The 14,598-nt window shown below is 38.3% G+C and overlaps 1 pseudogene; it reads left to right on the top strand.

Moving 5' to 3' along the window:
- The first annotated feature begins 1,018 nt into the window (after window positions 1-1,018).
- On the top strand, window positions 1,019-1,959 carry LOC142445737 (olfactory receptor 4S2-like; annotated as a pseudogene).
- Window positions 1,960-14,598: the final 12,639 nt, after the last annotated feature.

The raw sequence follows: 14,598 nt of genomic DNA, 5'->3' as shown, positions 1-14,598 counted from the left end.
GGAAACCAATTACTCATAGAATAATAAATTAATTAAAATTTAAAAAGAAAGAAAAACCTGTAAATAGATAAAAGTATAATTATTTTATCTCTAGGCGTGTTCTTCAGTCAGGTCCAATGGGGTACCATGCTTTGGCCCCAGAGTTTCTCCTTTGTACTCCCTCGGTGGCTCCCAGCTCTGCTCCCACAGTTGTTGTGTGGCACACTTTTAGTGCATTGCCTCAATGTCACAGGGTCAACTGGGCCAGTCCTGGCCCTGAGTCTTCAGTGTTGTCCCCATTATGGCCCTGAGCCATCAAAGGATGATGTGTCTCCTAATGGGATCAGCCATATTGTCCACTCTGTTCATTGGCTGTTCAAAGCAGGGATATCATTCTCCAGGCTTGATGGGCCAGGGTGTGCTCCACTCCCTCTTCATTTCCCTTCTTTTGCTCCCATTTGTGCTCATCTGACATGCCCCTCTCCCCTAGATGGAGCTTCAGTGCTGTCCTCTCAAGTAAATTCTTCTGGGGTGAGGGCAGTTACCAGAAACATTTTTCCTAAAGATTTTCTGTATTCGTTTTTTAAGGACTTCCTCCCAAGGCACTTAAGGGTGGGTTTCTGTATTGCAACTGAGTATATTAACTCTTTGTAGTGTCTAATAAGCCCTAAGAGAGAACTTGTTCAAAAGCAGAGCTAGTACTTATATGGAATAAGAACTAAGCAAATGTTTAAAATCGAACACATAAATAACTCTTTTAAAATGGCAAGAGATATGGAATCATTGGCTTGATGTTTGGTTTAAGGGATTTGTCTGAACTCTTGGGACTATGGTGCCCCATCTGCAATGGATTGCTGGACGGTGATAAGTTTGTCAGAATGTATTTATTTGACTATGCATGCCAAACAGCAGTATGCATTTATTTTGAAGTACTATGATTATAAATTCTTTCCCTAAAATAGAAATACTGTTGCTGGTGCATTTTATATTTTTCAGCCAAATTAATTCTCTTTGGAGCTTGAACTGCTAAGCTAATTCCATGGTAAAAAGAAGCAATGTAACTGTCTTCATTTTCTTGGGACTTTCTCAAACCCAGTGGTAGGAGAAATTTGTTTTGTGAGTTTTTCTTTTTCCTATGCAATTATTCATCTGGGAAACTTTCTTATCATGCTGACAGTATGTGTGGGCAACCTTTTCACACCTCCAATGTATTTCTTTCTCACTATTTGTCTTTTGTGGACATTTGCTTCTCCTCCGTTATAATTCCCAACATGATTGTTGACTTCTTAGCAAAGACTAAAACAATCTCCTATGTGGGGTGAATGTATCAACTCTTTAGGGTACATTTCTTTGGCTGTACTGAGGTCTTCATCTTCATTGTCATGGCCTATGATAGTTATGTGGCCATTTGTAAACCTTTACACTATATGAGCATACTGGACCAAGGCAGATGTAATAAACTGTTACTGGGGACATGGGTAGGTGGGTTCTTACACTCCATTATTCAGGTGGCTTTGATGATCCAGCTACCTTTTGTGGACCCAATGGGATTGACCACTAGTTTTATGATATCCATCCTGTCTTGAAACTTGCCTACACAGATAGTTACATTGTTGGTATTGCTATGACAGCCAACACTGAGACCATTCTTCTGGGGAGCTTTATTGCCTTGTTAATCTCCTGCACTCTCATCCTGGTATCTCTCAGAAAGCAGTCAACTAGGACAAGTGCAAAGCCCTCTCCACTTGTGGCTCTCACATTGCTGTCGTCATCATCTTTTTTGGTCATTGTACTTTCATGTACATGTGCCCCGATACAACCTTTCCTGAGGATAAGATGGTGGCTGTATTTTACACCATCATCCCCCCCATGTTAATCCCCCTAATTTATACACTTAGAAATGCAGAAGTGAAAAGTGCAATGAAGAAACTGTGGGGTAGGAGGGTTTTCTGGAACATAATGGCAAGTAGTATGAAATAAAAATAGTTTTAATGGATGATTTTAATTGTTTTGTAAATTCAACTATGAGACGATGGAACCAATATCGTCCTTACAGGTGGTTGGGAGAAAGAACTGAAACACTAACTCACTCTACAGAAGTGCACATTAGTTATCATCATTAAATGTATTCCAATATTTCATTTTCAGTTGATTTATGATTATGGCTAGGCCAGAGAATTCTTATGAAACTAAAAATGCAATCATAATAATATTCAACATTGTTGTATTCTCCTCTACAGCTGTGCCTATTTTTCTTAAATAGTAAAAATAGTAAAAATCTATGTAGTGTTTAGAACTGTGATGCTCTATGAACAGCAAAAGTAATACTATAAGAAAATTAGTAAAGTTTTAAGATATAGCAGGCTGATAAAAATTCCATTAAAATTAATACTCTTGTGAAAACTAAACCTAGAATGCAAGGAATGGGAAGGGAATGGCACGGAGAATGAAAAAATGATCAAACACAAGTATAAAAATATGTGCTTTGGGCCTCTGCTTTTGGGGAGAAAAAAAAAGAACCAACACTTAATTTCTGTCAGACTCATTTTTTTTGCCGAAGCACTAATAATATTAGAGTAGTTTTTACATTTTATATAAGCCCTTCAATATACTGCTGCTAACTAATTCTAATTTTTACCTAAAATCTATAGCCAAGAATCCTAGTTAATATGACATAACTTAAAAGATCTGAAGGAGTTGAATAAAAATACACCATCTTTGGTTTTCAAGATGGTAATTTTCTTATTCAGTTACCATTTATTCATTGTCATCAATTTAGTCAATCAATAGGTGGATGTGATGCATCCTACAGGGGAAAACCATTATTTTAGGAATTCACACATTTTTCCATGTGACACAGCAACTTTACAGAAAGCAATGAGTCTTTTACCGCTACATTCTTGATTTAACTAACCAGATTCCCTCTGGAATTCCCTCTGGTCACCATTCTGAACAAACAAATAAATAGCTTGCTAAGGTGAGCAGGTAATTGGTCTTGGTTCATTATTTCTTTCTTCAGCTTGTACTGCATGGTAGAGGTTGTATATTATTTTTCTATTGCAAGTAAACATACCATTGACTATCTCTCTATTATTGTTTCATCTCCTTTTCCACAATTATGGTTATCCAGTTATTATATGTCTTATGCATACCCTTTTGACTATTTATGGTTGTAATATTTATGTGCACACATAAATATTTGTCATACATGGACCATATATTGTGAGTGTTTAAAAAAATCCTTGATGAACTATCCCTAAATATCAATGGACTGAACTCTGTTATTAAAAGGTAGAGGCTATCAAACTGGCTTAGAAAGCAACCCATTAATCTGATGCCTGCAGGAGACACATATCAAGCTTGCAGACAAAAACAGGTTCAGAATGAAAAGTTGGAAAAAAATATACCAAGAAAATTTCAAAGCAAAATAAGAAGAGGTAGCAATCTTAATCTCTAAGCAAATTGATCTCAAGATAAATGCCATATAAAGAGACAAGGACAGGCACTATATAATGCTCAAAGGAACAATAGAGCAAGAATCAGTGAGCATAATAAATATATATGCGCCCAATGAGAGACCTGCAAATTCGTAAATCAAGCACTCCAAAGATGGAGAAAGAAATCAAAGGCTCAGTAATTATAGTAGGTGACTTTATTAAATCACTCTCTGAAAAAGACAGATCGCAGAGAAATAAACTCAACAAGGAAGTTACACATCTAAACATCACAATTGAACGACTTGACCTGATATTCAGAGCTTTCCACCAAAATGAAATAAATTCACATTCTTTTCAAGTTCACATGGCACCTTCTCAAAGATAGGCCACATGCTGGAACATAACTCTAATCAGAGTAAATCCAAGCACAATGAGATTATACAGACATCATTTTCAGATTACTGTGCCATAACGCTGGAAATAAACAGAATAACAATAAAAAACAAGGGTAAAGAACTGGAGCATGAATAGTTCTCTATTACAAAAGTAGTGGGTAATGGCACAAACCAGAGATGAAATCAGGAACATCCCCAAAACCAATGAGAATGAAAATGGGAAACCCCAAACCTTTGGGAGGCAACCAAGCCATTTAGCAGAGTTGATAGTAATATAAGCACACATGAAAAGGGAAGAGAGATCTGTGGTGGATAGGCTGGCAAAAAAAATACACTAATTAGAGCAGAGTCAACAGAACAATCTCCCTAAAAGCAAAAGGAAAGTAGTAATAACAATCAGAGCTGTGATACTGGAGACGGAAAACAAGAAAACTAAGGGAAAAAATAATGCAGCTAAAGGTTGATTCATTGAATGGATTAACAGAATTCATAGACCATTGGCAAATGTAACCTAAGAAAGGAAGGAAGAAATTTCAAAAGTAAAGATGAGGGATGAAACAGGGGACATTACAATGGACCCTAATGAATTCAAAAGTATAAATGCACAGTACTATGAAGGCCTGCTCTCTAATGATTTCAACAACTCAGAAGACACGGACAAATACTTGGAAACAATCCCTCCCTAGACTATCCCAGATGAATGTCAAGAACCTCAACTGACCCATAGCAATGGAAGAAATAGACAAGGTTATCAAGGAATTACCAAAAAAATTCCCCAGGTCAGATGTCTTCACAGGAGAATTCTACCAAGCATTCAGGGAAGAACTGACATCTATCCTATACATACTATTACAGAACATAGAAAAAGATGGAAAACTCCCAGTCTTTCTATGAAGCTACTCTAATGCTTATGCCTAAATCGGACAAGGATCCCACAATGAATGAGAACTATAGATCAATATTCCTAAAAAGCATTGATGCAAAAATTCTTAACAAAATAATATACAATTGAATAAAAAAGCATATAAAAAGTTCACCATGACCAAATCAGATTCATACCAGGGATGCACGATTCATGCCGGGGAGTTCAAACCAGGGATCAACTTTATGAAAGACCATTGGTATTCTGTAGTAAATTAGTCTAATTTTCTGTATGTTTTTGGACTATGTAGCAGATGCTTGCTGAAAACTGAAGATGCCCATTCGGCTGGGGAAATATCCACTCATGCTCCATACCTAACAGTGATGCATAGTCAGTCACACGACTCTGATTCTGTCTCACCAGCACCAGACCATTTCAGTGCACTAACACCATTTCATCTTTCACAAGTTCCAGTTTTCAGAAACTCATGCTTCACAGCTCACAATTTTCAATTATCTATACATGTTTGTGATCATTTCTTCCCATGTTAGCTCCTCATCAGCAAATGATGGTCTCAATGTGTTTACACAGGCTTTACTCCATCCCCATCTTTATGCTCGACTCTCATTTGAGAAGGCAGCTCTTCCTCAGTCATATTTTGATATAAGGGCCTCATCCAGGACGATGTCTGATGATGGTATGTTGTTATTCTTCAGGTGGTCAGTGGCTTATTTGTAGAAGTGGATAGCTGATTACTTCTTGCTCTATGCTGTCTGGCAGCGTGGCTGAAACCCGTTCACGTTGCGTGACTCTCCTGGCCTTTCAAATATCAGTGAAATAGTTTCCAGCACCATTGCGACATAGAAGTCACCACAGTACAACAAAGTAACAGACATATGGTGTTTCTTATGTAACAAATGCATTTTATGTATTCAAGTATGAACGTAAAAAACACTTTGTCACAAGAAAATATATTAAGTTACTTTTTCAGTTAAAACTTTGAAAAATGGCATAAGTAAAAGAAGCAAACTATAATCACTAAAATAAAATAAAGAGAAATATTTAGAGTGCATGTTTTCATGTATTTCTTCATTTTTGTGTGTGTCTTATGTCTTTATGTTCAGTAGTTTTTTTGGTTTTTTTTGCATATATATCACTGCATAGTTGAATCACATCAAACAGAATCATGCAATTGATATAACATTCAGTCTCAAATATTCTTTTTCTTCATGGACTCCTTGATATCATCTCCCCTTCACCCTGCATCCACCACTGAATTCCCTCCCCACACCGCAAACCCTTAGCCTACTTGCTGTCTCTATAGGTTCATCAATCCTGGATTCTTATATTGAAAAACAGAAACACATGATAACAACTTCAAGAGGGTGACCTCCAGTGGCATGACACTTTTGAGAGACACATCCTGATATGGTCACTCAAAAGCCCAACACAGCAATACAAACCAAAGACATAGACCATTTAGGAAACCAGGTCAGGCACAGCGTGCATTGTAGGGGTGGTCTATTGACAAAGGTTTAACTGTACCAGCCAGATCTGTGCCTTTGACCATCTATCTTCATCTCACCAAAGCTCTCTGTTTAGCAACCATAACCCTTTCATGAGTAAAGATAGTGTGCTTCTTCCATGGGGACTTATTTGACATCTCACTTAGATGGCTGCTTGTTAGAAACAAACATTTAAGACTCCAAATACTATTTTATCTGCTACATATCTGTCTATTTTTTGTTAGTGATTATAGCCTGTAGGTCGAACGACCCTTTCACAGAGGTTGCCCAATTCAAAACGGTAGCAAATTATAGTTATGAAGTGGCAATGAAAATAATTTTGTGGTTGGGGTTGTGTCACCACAACATGAGGAATTTTATTAAAGGACCATGGCTTTAGGAAGGTTGAGAATCACTGAGTTAGAGCTAGGATTTAGTGCAAGCCCCAAATCCATTTCTGAATATATGGTTTTTGTTTTCCTTTTAATTTCTTATTACTTGGGGTTAATGCATATGGCATATTATCCCATAGTTCAATCTTGTCAAACAGAACTGTATAATTGCTTCCATAATCAGTTTCCCAACATACTTTTCCTTCCTGGTCTCCCTGATGTAATCTTCTTTTACCTCTCCCACCACAGGTACTAACTCCTCCCTCCCCTCCCCATACCAACCCACCTTGTCCATGTTCTGTTTGCAGTCCTGATAGACTCATCAATCCTGGATTTCATTTACTGAAAAACAAATAACAACTTCTATAGGGTGAAACCCATGACATAACACCTCTGAAATACATGCACTATCAACAGAAAATAATGAAATTGAATATCCATAACCTGTTTGCCAGAATGATACATATCTTAATATAGCATGTAGGGGGTTGATAAAGCGGGGCCTTGATAGTCCGGCTATCAACAGTTCTCAGCTGTTGGGACAGCTGTCTTCTGCTTCCTCAGACACCATGTATGTTCCAAGTAACTCCTCAGGTCACAAATGTGTCTGAGTCCATTTCATCCAGTGGAGTTTCTTGCTGAGATCCCACTGGCACACACCTCTGAAGCATGCTGTATGCACAGCAGATCCAGGCACCCAGCTTCCTTCTCCAGGACTCCCGAGATCAATGTAGCCCATTCGTTGCATACCACCAAAGTCACCCTCCCCCCTGGTGTCCCCAGAAGCATTTAAAATCATGCTTCCCCCTACATTCTTCCTACCAGCAGACATGCCTTGTCTTCCCCTAGACCAGTGGTTTTCAACCTGAGGGTCGTGACCCCTTTGGAGGTCGAATGAGCCTTTCACAGGGGTTTCCTGATTCATAACCGAAGCAAAATTACAGTTATGAAGTGGCAACAAAAATACTTTTATGGTTGGGTGGTCACCACAACATGAGGAAGTGTATGAAAGGGTTGTGGCACTGGGAAGGTTGAGAACCACGGCCCTACATGTTTTTTCTCCCTTTCTCTGAAGAGTCGTCTTCCCCATCTGTGTATCTTATCCCTCTGACAGGGCTTTCTACATGGGGTGGGGGCGGTATAGTGGCTTATCATAGATTTACATGACACCATTCATTAAAGAGGGTATCTGCTTCCTATTTAATGCTTTTGGGGGCTTTGTAAAAAAACAATTATCGGTATGCAGAAGTTTCCATTTCTGGGTTTTTCTGCCGTGATCCATTGGTTCTGTGTCTATCATTATATCAGTGCAGTTCGAGGCTACTCTGGCATCTGTGGCTTCAGCACAGGTTTTGAGGTCAGGTAGTGCACCACCACTTACTTTCTCCTTCTTCTCCAGGTGCTCTTGGCCCATCCTGGGCTTCTTTTCTCTCCACATGAAGTACATAATCATTTTTTTTTCCATTTCTTTGAAGAACATTGGTGGGATTTGGATTACACTGCTCCGGGAACATGAAATATTCTTCCATGTGTGTATTTCCCATGTGATTTCTTGTAGGAAGTTTCAGTAGATTTCTTCATACAGGTCTTTTGGGTTTCTTTGGTTAGGTTTTTTCCTTGGTATTTCAGTTTTTGCATGGCTTTTCTGAATGGGAATGTTTACTTGATATATTTTTTGAGTATTCCTGTCCCTGGTATATAAGGATTCCATTGATTTCTGCTTATTAGTCTTGTGTCCTGCTACTCCATGAAACTCCAGCCATCCAAGTGTGGACACCTAAGGGTTCTCCACATATAAAGTCATATCACCTGAAAATAGCACGTGCCCCTTTTTCTTTACCCACTTGTATTCCCTTGATTCTTTCTGTTGTCATAACGTACTGCCTAGGACTTCCAACACAATATTGAATAAGAGTGGGAATAGGGGACATCCTTGTAGGGGTACTTTGTTAAATGAGATGTTTTCAGTTTTTCTCCATTGAGTGTAATTTTGGCTATTGTTTTTTTTTGCAGATGGCCTTTAATGTACTCAGGAGTTCCCCTTCCAGGGCAGTCTTCTTGAGAGTTTTTATTATGGATGTTGGATGTTATCAAAAGCTTTCTATTCACAAATTTCTATGTTCATATGGTTCTTATCTTTTTCTTTTTAACATGGTGCATTATCTTAATTGTTTTTAAAAAGTTAACCATCTCTGCACAAATACAGGAACTCCAAATGGCCATGATGTTTCTGTTTGCTTTTTTCTGATATGTTGTTGGATTCTATTGGCCAAGATTTCGTTGAAGGACTTAGCATCTATGCTAATGTGAGATATCAGTGTGCAGGTCACTATCCTTGTGGGGTCTTTTCTCAGTTTGGAGATCAGGTTGATGCTGGTTTCATAGAATGAGTGTGGTCATTTGCTGTCTCTATGTCAGAGATTGTCAACATGTGGGCCACAGCCCCTTTGGGGGTCAACAACCATTTCACAGGGTTCACCTAACACCATTGGAAAACACAAATTTCCAATGATCTTAGGAACCAAGACACTGCTCCTCTATCTATCTACAAACATTTCTGCTCACATGCAGACATGCCCACATATGAGTACCTGGTGTGAAGACTGTTACTCATGTTACACCATGCTTTAAGATAAAATTTCATTTATTTGTAACTAGGAATAATACTTTACAATCTATAATTACATGTGGTTTTTGTGATTAATCACTATGCTTTAAGTATGTTAAATTTGTAACAATGAAAATACACCCCACAAATCAGGTAGTTACATGACTATTCATAGTTAAGAAATAGCAATGAAAATAATTTTATGGTTGGGGTCACCACTGCATGAAGAACTATATTAAAGAGTCATGGCATTAGGAAGGTTGAGATCCACTGCTCTATGTTCTAGAAGAGTTTGTGTAGGATTGGTGTTAGCTCTTATCTGAATGTTTGGTAGAATCCTCTTATGACACTATCTGGACTGGAGCTTTGACTTGGAATTCCTTGATGACCTGACCTATTTCTTCTACTGTTAGGGCTCTATTTAAGTTCTTAATGTCATTATGAGTTATTTTGGGAAATTGCTTTTCTAGGTATTTGTCCATGTCCTCCAAATTATTAATTTGTTGGAATATAGTCTTTCATTGTAATACATCATTACTCTTTTTATTTCATTAGAGTCTCTTTTTATTTCCCCTGTTTCATCCCTAATTTTATATAGTGACATCTGCTTCTTCCTTTCCTTTGTTAGGTTTGCTAGCCGTATGTTGGTTTTGTTGAGTGTGTTAAAGAACCAACATTGTGGTTTGTTCATTTTTCCCGATGTACTTCTCTATTTAGTTCATTTATTTCCATCCTAATTTTTATTATTTCTTTTCTTTTCCTGTTGAAAGGATTGTGCTGTGGACTCTGTTCTTGTTCTTGGAGATGCTGTGCTAATGTGCTGAACACAGTTATCTCCTCTTTTCTCATGTGTGCAGTTATTGCTATAAAATGATCTTTAATAGCTGCCTTTGCTGCATCCCCTTGTTGGGTATGTTTTGTTGTCATTGTCATTGGTTTCAAGGAACTTCCTGATTTCCTCTCTAATTTGGGTTACTCCCCAGTCTTTTTTGAGTAGTGTGCTTTTGAGTCTTCAAGTGTTTGTGATTGTTTTCTCCTTTCTATTGTTGATTTTCCAGTTTTATGATACTGTGACCAGAGAAGATGACTTGAATAAGTTCTGTGTTTGAATTTTCTCAAGCTTGATTTATGGCCCAGCAGGTGGTCTATTTTTGAATATGAGTCGTGTGCATGCAGAAGAATGTGTGTTTTGTTGTTGTTGTTGCTGTTGGTTGGAGAGCCCTGTAAATACCCCTCAGTTCAAAATTTTTTATTGTGCTGGTTTGCTTTTCCTTTTTTTGATTGAGTTTCTTACATGTTGATCTGTTTTTCTTTGAACTTGTGTATTGAAGTAATCTATAAATGTTGTTGATCTGTTGATCTCTTTTCATCTCTTTCAGTATTTGATTGATGAATTTTGATGGTTTTTCATTGGGTGCATATATCTTTATTATGTTTATGATTACTAGGTCTATTAATTCCTTGAGCATTTTGTAATGCACATTATTATCTCTGGTCTATAGGACAGGCAGAACCTCTGTGGGTTTCCTAGACTATAGCTGTTGCGAAAGTTTAAGGGGAAAAAGTCTCCGCTTTCTCCCCACAAAGCAGCTAGTGGTTTAGAACTTCAGAGTTTGCAAATCACAGGGCCATGTGTAATCACTGCACCACCAGTTACTACCAAGGCCATTAAAATAACAGCCAGGCACAAAGCCTCCCTTACTCTGAGGCTTAAGGAAATGGTGGTCTGGTAAGGCCAGGCCTGAACATGTCCTCCAATTATAGATAAACAGGATGCATGGGGCTTTAGGAGAGGTGATCTAATGGGTCCTTGAGAAATGCATGTGTAAATAAATCCCTAATAAACATTGAAAAACCTGCCTTTCAGAGTATGCATAGTATCCTGTGGTCATGGTGAAAATCTGCTAATCCCTTCCTGTGACATTGTAAAAGCCTGGGAATCCCTTCCTGTGCTTATTACAAACATCTGTTTCAATCACATAGTTTAATATATGTCTCTCTTTGTATACAACTTTCCTGACTTTTACTGGAGTATTTAAGCAATTTGGTGGTAGCAAACCCTATTTTTTTTTTCATTCTGTCTCAAACATCAGAAGAATCAACGTGATCTAGGTCTTTGATTGTAACAGTGACAGGAGTTTCTGGACCTTGTTTCCTGGTATCATGAACCCCTGGCATCATAGAGCAGACATCTATGGACCACAGTGAAAGGCCCAGATCCATGTGCACTACCCCTATGTGTATTAATCCAAGGCTAAATACCTTATGACTGTTAATTAGGGATCACAACAGTCTTGCTTCATGCAGAGTCCATTGGAAAATGAATATCCTCTTCTCCCTCTCCAACCACTCCAGAGAGGTGCAATCTTACTTAGAATATGCCTGCGTGTGTCCTTGATTATCCCATGGTTACCATCTTGGGGTGAGGTGTGGGTCATAGAGTCATGAGTCATACCTTAGTAGTCCTATTCTGACTTCCTTGATTAGAAAGCCCTGGACCAATCTGGTAAGCTCTTCTAACATTATTCATGTGTCCCCACCAAGATCACATTCCTGTTGCTATAGTCCTACCTATAACACTGATGTACTGATATGCCACTCTGTTAGACTGGACTGACTGGAGAAACAAATCCAGAGACACAAATATATGTGAAAGAAAGAGCTTTATATCAATAACCAATTATAAATCAAGATAACATCCCAGCAAGTCTAACTGAAATCCATAAAAACAACACTAGTTCCACTTCACACTCATGCAGCCACAGGTAAGGATGCAAAAGGCAGGAAGATCACAGCCTGGTGGGTGCAAAGTAACATGGATCGAAGTTCAGTGCAAACATGGCAGCTCTCAGGATCAGCAAGCAGGAAGGTGAAGGCAGAGATAAAGCAGGAAGTTTCCTGAGCCTCTCTTATGAGAAGGCCACACCCTCAAAGAGGTATTATCAGTTATGATCTGGTTGACAGTTTGGATATGACCCTACACCTTTATATATATTTAAGTTGACATAAAATGATCTAATAATTATAGACACCAGTCATGGTAACTATAATTTTGGTTAATTTCCTTTGTGTTCTGTCAGGGGAAGCCAGCCCCTACCACATCATTACGAGTCTGGTAGGCGCAATTGTACAGCGATAAGTAAAGATCATAGTAAAGGTACTGAGAGCATGAGAGATAGAAGTGAAGTATTGAAATAAATGGGAGTCAGACACATTTCATGGTAGCATGCTCACCTCTGCCCCACTAGATGGTCCACATGGAGGGAGAGAGAGACTTTAATGGTAGCCCCAGCCCCTTTTATATTCTCTGGGGACAAGCAAGCCCCCTAATTACAGGTAAGGACATTCGTCACTGGAAGGGACTGTCCTGTAGGTAATACAGTAATGAGAGGGGCATGGTCTAGGGACATACACGCAATAGGAAGGGGAGGGATTGGGGTTATACATGTGACAAGATGGGTGGACCCTAGATTCAAGATGGAGACCTAACCTTGATCATCCTTGGGTGGGTTTGACCTCTCAGGGGTCTCCTACAAGAAAACAGACAACCATTATCCTTATCAGAAGGGAGTGGGCCCTATTTATTGTGGTATAAACAGCGGTGACTACTTGCTCTAGATGGCTGATAGCTCTCAGGGAAAATAACCCCTGGCCTACTTCTGATGACCTCCAAGTATAGTCATTCTGAAGCAGCTGTCTGGCATATATTTGGGGGAGACAGCTTGGGAGAAATCCTTCTGTACCCCATAGTGTTCCATGCTTTATTTAAGGAAATGCCTCACTGCAAAACCTTGGGCAATATTATGACCCCATGCTGCAGGCTATCTTGATAATGTGTCTCTTCTTTGCCTTGCCTTTGAGCGAAGGTGCGCCAATGGTATAAAACACTGAACCCTTTGGAACTTAATAAATGCTCTCTTTAAATTATATGGAAGTTTTGTATCTCCTTTTTAACCCTAAAATAACTTTGCGGTTATTTCTCCTATGTCATTGAGTATTGATAGGTGTTTTTGTCATACATTGTCAAATTGCACACATTGAGCATTAATTACCTCTTCCCTTTAATACAAAACCTAGATCATTTTTAGATTTATGAAATCATATTATTATTTTAAAAAATCAGAATCACTTTAAAATTCATGTGCTCTTTCTAAGGGCTATATTATTGATCCTGCTATAACACATATGGTAATCTAAAGTGCAACTATTTTTCATTGTCCAGAGATAAGATGCAATTGAAGACAAGTAAAATCAATTAATTAAATGTGCTACTGGATTTTGAGGCTTAATCATTTTGCTTACAAGACTGATGCAAAGATCAGCTCTTTGAATTAGCTGATACAAGTGCAATACTTTTGTTTTTAGTATATTTTGTTTGTTTATTAATCCTCAGGAACCCTCGTGAGATAAGATATCACTTTCTCAGAGAGAGAAAAATGGGGCTTTCTAGTCCTGTAAAGAGTTACATTCTCAAAAACGCACAGGGGCTGTTCTATCCTGTCCTATGGGGTCTCTATGAGTCAGCATCAACTCTGCCAGTGAGTTTAATTATTATTAGTAGTATTATTTTATTGGAATAAACATATACTTCTAGGAACTTTCACATTACATGATGTTTTTTAAAATAGTAGTTTATATATTTATGGCTCTGAGTGCTTCTATACTTCCTAGCACTAACATAATATAAATTTCCATTCCTACCCCAACCTTAAAAGCAACAACCATTTCTCCAAGACCTTCTGGGTTATTTTAGTGGAAAATAGTATTATGAATCAAGATTTGACTCTAGATGATCATCACTTTGATTCTAATAAAAACTGTCATTTATGACCCAAATATGTCTAATTTCAACAATAGGCTACAACCCCCACTGTCCCATATAAAAAGATAAAGTGTAGATAAAAACTGTAGTACATCTGGCTCAGGCTTCTTAATTAAGAGGAAAGGGACACTTAGGGAATGATCTTCCCCAGACTCCTACATTTTGCATCATTCAGGTTAAATACTCCTCAAGGGACGGCAAAATAAATGCATCACAGTCAAAATTGTGTGAGTGTTTGGGGTTCAGAGCGTGTGGGATGATACTCTGACCACTTTAGTTTGCCTTCTAGTGAACAGAGGAGAAGCTAAGCTTCTTTGTGAATGAAATGTGAAATGGAAAAGGCCCTGGTTCCGGAATCATCAGAGGTTTACAAGAGCATCTTTCTGTTATTGTTGTTCCTCATTTGAGTGTGGGGCTTCCAAGTGGCTGTGGCAAGAAAAGAGAACACCTGAACATTCCAGCCATTGCACAGAAGTAGGTAAGGTTTATTGGAAAATAATTCAGTTGTTCTTAGTACTTGGCAAACTACTTTCTGGAATGTTAATACAATAACTCTGATCTAGTCCCTAAAGCTTACAGTCTAGTAAACCTTATGACA

Source organism: Tenrec ecaudatus, chromosome 4, assembly GCF_050624435.1.
Source record: "Tenrec ecaudatus isolate mTenEca1 chromosome 4, mTenEca1.hap1, whole genome shotgun sequence".
Taxonomy (NCBI): Eukaryota; Metazoa; Chordata; class Mammalia; order Afrosoricida; family Tenrecidae; genus Tenrec; species Tenrec ecaudatus.
Note: the sequence above shows the minus strand (reverse complement) of the source record. Positions and strands in the feature narration are given on the sequence as shown.